The sequence below is a fragment of the Diadema antillarum genome, unplaced genomic scaffold (genome assembly GCF_040938485.1).
Source record: "Diadema antillarum isolate AM-2024a unplaced genomic scaffold, OU_Dant_1.0 seq00001937_RagTag, whole genome shotgun sequence".
Classification (NCBI taxonomy): Eukaryota; Metazoa; Echinodermata; class Echinoidea; order Diadematoida; family Diadematidae; genus Diadema; species Diadema antillarum.
This window is the reverse complement of record NW_027272598.1, coordinates 327016-333384: the sequence shown is the minus strand read 5'-3', so window position 1 is coordinate 333384 and position 6369 is coordinate 327016.

The window sequence follows — 6369 nt, the reverse complement described above, 5'->3', positions numbered from 1 at the left end:
TTTCATCATACGCAGTGCGTCTGACTTACTTTATTCATGTATTAATGCAGAATTGAGCATGTCGAGGAATCTAGTTTGAAAAGCTGTTATTCCAGTGGTTGATTGCTATAACACTGTGATCCACGGTTTCTTGAGCAGCCACGTTCCTCAAAACACAGAATAATTCTCTTACAAAGACAGTTTACCTGACCTGATCATTATACCATCTGTCTCTTCTGCACAAGTTCTCGTTACCTGAACTTTTCATTTTCTTGACTTTTACCTCGATTTCCGTCAACTTGACATCAACAATTTTCACACCCTTCCACGTAATAGACTATAATCTCCATTGCCCGGGCATTACCTTAGCGTGACTTGAGTTCGGATTTTGCATTACATCAGCTATTAGTACTGAGTAATACCACTGTTCTATATAGGTCAAGGAATTCTTTGTTGGACAAATTTGCTCTCAGTCAATCAGATGCACAGATTTTGTAACAGTTTGTCAGAAAAATATTTGACGAAACGCTTTATAAAATACCCCCTGAACTCGTCGAACCCTCTGAATGTTCGCTATCATCATTTCACTCGAACATGACTTTCCTTTCTATACCAGGTAAAGATTTTGTGCTAAGTGCAATATCATTGTTTCCTCCAACGACACGTGTTATAGGTCTACTAATTCACCAAACAGGAGCATGAAATACGACGAAGATAATATTAATAAGACGACGGCAATAATTACGATAATCATCGATTAGGCCCTATTATCAAATGACCTTCTGTAACCGTCGATGTCACTGACATTGACACTGAGGCCCGAATTCACGAATGTGGTACAAAATAATGAAAGTAACCATGGTTTAAACCATGGATAAAAACCATGGAGCGCCAAGTGTCGCACGGAATATTTTGTTACGAAATTGGTCATTTCGTTGACAAAATGACAGCTTTTTTAACGAAATTGTCATTTCATGGATGAAATGTTCATTTAGTTACAAAGTGATGTCATTTCGTTACAAAATAATCATTTCATCGATGAAATGACTGATTTCGTAACTAAATATTCCATGCGATACTTGGCGCTCCATGGTTTTTGTTCATGGTTTACACCATAGTTTCATTTGTACAACCTTCGTGAATTCGGGCCTAAATGTTTGGATATTTATTACCTTATGCCTCTAAGTCAGAGGGAAGATGACGTCATATCTCCTTCATTACTTATCTGAGTTCTAAGAGTACAACAGAAGCATTATAAAGAAGGGCTAGATCATCAGTTTTCACAGCTCAGATGAGAAAAAGTGACACTTTACAATGATGTAGTGACGAATGCACATAATGATAATTTATTCAGACTGTATGAGCAACGCTGTAACGTTTGTTGTTTTTTTAGGTCATTCAAAGGACGGGTGTGGTTAGTTTTGCCATAGGTTTTGGGGAAATGACCCTTCGGTGAAAACATAAGAGGGATGGATGAGGTAAACGCTCAAAAAGTATTTCTGAGATGTTTTCTATACTTGGAAACATTAACTCAATTTGAGTTAAGAAGTGAAATAGCAAAAATGAACATCGTCATTGCGAGTGAAACACTTTCTCTAGTTAGTCCATAATCGCATCATCCAACCTTATCCTGTGTGATGTCACCAGTATTCATTACAATCTGAAAATCCAAGTTCATGAAAGCACCAATTAAGGGCCACGTATACCAAGGAAGGTATCCAGCAGCGCGTGACGCAGTTTCGGGAGGATCGCTGGTTCTGCTATCATCTAAGCTCTCCCTGGATGCTTTCCAAGATATTTGCCCTCTTGTATTCTGCGATATTTCTCTACACCAAAGTCATAATAACACCATCCGCTGGGAGTTGAAGCTCACAGAGAGGTTCACGGGCACAGGGTTGCACGATTGTTAATAGATTTGCCAAATGTTCTGCAGAACATCTGTATCCTTTTTCTTTCTTTCTTTCTTTTTGTGCGTGTGTTTTTTCCAGGGTTGTTGAATCTTCCCGGAAAAGTAAAGAAAATGCAACGTTCTCAGGCAGTGTATTCACTCCTTGAGGGGAAGGAGATGGAGAACAAGGGTGACTGCTTTGCGCAAATACTGACAGATAATATACATCTTTCTCTTTTTTTTTTCTAATCTCTCACCCATACCTCGATCAATGCTATAGTGGGGGGGGGGGGGGGGGGAACATGATTACTGAAAAAAATGGCTGGAAGTGACAAGTCGGAAGATATATTTTTATTCTGCGGTTTTCACCACGTAATGGTTTTTTGATAGCACTCCATAGCCTTACATAGATCAAACAGAACTCTCTCTCCATTCCTTGCGACACATTCCGTTAATGCTTTCTACTCACTTTTGCTTAAAGGACAAGTTCACCTTCACTTACATGTGGATTGAGTGAATGTAGCAGTACTATATAGTAGAACACATCAATGAAAGCTTGAGGAAAATCGGACAATCCGTTCAAATGTTATTCATTTTTGAAGTTTTTGCGCAGTCACTGCCGGATGAGAAGATTACTCTATACAGCCTGTGGTGTCACATGTGTAGAAGGTGATCTCTCACTTGGTCTACTCCCACTTCGTCTAATAGCCATTAATAGTCTCAACCCACATGGTCTAATCCTATTTAGTCTACAGCCAGTTCGTCTAATGACCATTTAGTCCAATTGCCACTTAGCCTCATTATCAGTTTGTCTACTTCCAGATGGGCTATCTAGACAAAATGGGAAAAAGTCCAAGGAGACAAAACTGTATCATAATTAGACCATCTGGTCATTAGACGAAACGATAAGTGGTCAAACTGAGCATTATAGACCAAGTGAGAAGTAGACCAAACGGGCATTAGAAGTAATTGATAGTAGACCAAGTGAGTTTAGCCGTAGTGGTGTTAGACTAACTGGGAAGTAGACCATCTGATAGTAGACCAAGTGGCAACATATAACTATGTAAAGAAAGTGAATGAATTTTTACTCACAATGACAACATTTCCAAATACAATGTGAGATTAACGAAACGAAAAGACAAAAATAGATCCGTGAAGAAAAGAAAGAAAAATATAAAAGATGCCATTCTGACCTTTCTCAAAAAAAAAAAAAAATATATATATATATATATATATATATATATATGCAATTTAAAGGAGGCCTCCGGATGATTTTCAGACTTTTACATTTGAACAACTATGAATTACCTATACTGAGTACAGAGTTTCAGAATTTATTGTGATTGGGGCGAGGAGTAAGAATGTTTTTAAAATTCAAAACAAATTGCAATGGACAAGGATGGTGACAGCCTCACCATAAGAATGCATGAGTTGGACTCAAAGAAGCAGAACAACAGAAGAAGGCATGCATAGATTTCACACAGGTGAACATGCAAGCGGCATTGTAATGGCATTACACTGCTAGATTTCTGAAATAATATTATGTGAGGTTCCTATGTCATCACCACTGTCCGGTGTGATTTGTTTAAGATTTTTCAGAGTATTGGTTTCTCTGCTCTAGGAACATAATAAATTCTACAAACCTATATGTGATGTGAAATTATGAAAATCGTCTGGAATGCCCCTTTAATGATGACATGATAAGAATTTCTTCAGCAGAATTCCTCCTAGAACTTGATGGGTTAAAGCAAACCACAATATGGAGTACCGAACTGTGACGTCATTGCCAGAACATCACGTAACCCGAATATCTGTGACTACAACAGTTGCTATAACCCTGCTCGTTCCCAGCCCACTGCCCGAAGCCTCGTGCGAGGGTACTTTGTGTGGAACCAGGTACACAAAGCTACTGCAAAGACTGTGACATAATCATTTCGGTACTCTAAGTTCAATGTCACATCGGAATAGACCGTTTTCCTAATGTATTCCGATTTTATGCATCCCTGTTAAACAAAGTTGTTCTTGGCTTGTCTGGGGCTCCTCCGACATAGCAACAAGACAGCAATGTATGCAAACTGGATTTCAGCAATTGAATTTTATTTAAGAGCAGGTTAATAGAATAGCTGCTCGTCTCTATGTTCCCGGGAATGAAACATCAACAAATTGAATATATTATGAAAACGGTCTATATTCTTGGTAGAACCATGTTGATCACTTTCTTTTCTCAAAGAGCCGAGAGTCTTCGAATTCAGAGAATAATGCTCAATCCACAATATCACGTCTGTCACGACTCACAACATCTAAATAGTCAGATCAAATTCTTTCTGATATGACGACTGCGGAAACTAGTAAGAAATCGAAGAATTTGCAAAAGGCCTGATCTTTTCCAGTTGAACCCTAATTCAAATAACAGAAGAATGGGAGAACGTACGGAGGCCTTCAAGAACTATCAAATACTTTGTATAGTCTGTAGTCCCTATAAGTGTATATCCATATGTCTCCTGTTAATGTTTGCCATTTCGCCTCACCTACGGAGATTCTGCTGGGATCCAAAACGTAGACCCCTATTAACTGAAATTAAAATATTCTACAGTTTGAACAATACAAAATAATCTCTTGATAAAGACAACGGTGGTTACAGTGGCTTAATGATTGATAAATGGAATTATTCTACACTTATATGTTAACCGATAGCAGAGTTGCGATGTGAAGACATTAAAGTAATGCCAAATTTGTTGTAATCGTTGTGATCAATAAGCTCTATTGCAAAAGCATGTCACATTTCAAATTTACAATTTCTGATATTTCGTTTACAGATCACTTTGAAAGTTATCTCAACTACTGAGAGGCGTTTTCTTCTTTAGTTTTCCTGGATTACAAGAGTTTGAGTTTAAGTTGATTTCATTTCGCCACAGTTCATTCACTTCAGCCAATGACATATCTTCTGTGAGTCAGTTAAAAATCATAAAATTACCCCCCGAAAAAAAAAAATTATACATAGTGTATAGTCGACAAAAAGCAAAAGCAGAACACACAAAATTATGGAACTGAAACAAAAGAAAATCAAACCAATTAGCAATTTAGTTACTCCACAGAACCACAAGAAATTGAATAATTTTTCACTTTAAAATCTCCTCTTCACATTCATAAGAATTTTAAGTGTTCTACGGAGTAATTTCTTAATGTTATCAATGTGCATTTTCCCCTCATTTACTCTAATCATACTACAAAAATCAATCTTACTCTGAAAAATCGTTTTGCAAAAAAAAAACAACAACTCAGTGCCATAAGCACTGTAATATAAGGCCTCATCCTCTTTAACATAGAGTACCTTTAAGAGGTCTGTACGTGGTGGACAGCAATATATAGTATAATTATGATATTGTGCGTTTGGTGTGCAATGACGTCATACCTGTTCGCAAAGTCAGTGGTTGACGCATGGCCATGATATACTAGTAACTCCTTGGTTCAGGTGGTTCACTCGGAATTTGATATCACAAGACCGACCGAATTCCCTTTCACTTCGGAGCATCACCGAGTCCCCCTCAGACTGTATGAAAACATATTATGACTTTTCGTACACCATCATGAGCGCAAATCAGATATTCTTAAAATGCTTCTTGTCTGATTAGTACACAGGTGCAAGGGCGTACCGAGGGGAGGGGGGGGGTGTTTTGGGTGTTCAAACACCCCCCCCCCCCTTTGCTAAAATGGGGGTGTTTGAGGTGTTCAAACACCTCCCTTGGGCAAAAGGGAGGTGTTTGAGCTATTCAACACCCCTCTTCAGCAATGTTTAGATGTTGACAAATGAAACAAAAGCTGTCTTTACCTCTTTTATTTCCGTTTTGAATTCCGCCTTTCCTTTCTTTTGCGTTCGTTTTTTTCTCTCTCTCTCTCTTCCTTGTTTTATGTTAATGTTTGTGTGGATGATGATACATTATGGAGTTACATAATATTATACGCACTAAAGAACTCGTGTACAGTACGTGTTAATACTACGTTACTGCACCGCGCGCGAAGCTGACGCACAAACAGTAGACATTCCCGATCCCTGCTATCTTGATTAGACTTGTAAGATTTAATAACCAAAAAATGACAAGAATTCCATATTTTGTAAGGTGAAATACAAAAATTGTCGGCTGGCTCGCTCGCTGCGCTCGCTCGCCAAAATTTATCAAAATTTATCAGATTTTATATCACCCTCAAAAAAACCCTTTTAAGTGCTCGAAAAAGCATATCAAGTGGACTTTTTTAAAGTCCCTACGGGGATGGGATTGGGGTTGAACACTGTTGGTATAAATCGTTATCTATAAGACCGTCACTATATCTTGATTAAAATTGTCATTCGAAGATTTAATAACTAAAAATGACAAGAATTCCATGTTTTGTAAGCTGAAATACAAAAATTTTCGGCTCGCTCGCTGCACTCGCTTGCCAAAATTCTTCAATATCTATTAATTTAAATCATCCTCAAAAGACCCCTCTTAAGTGCTTCAAAAAGC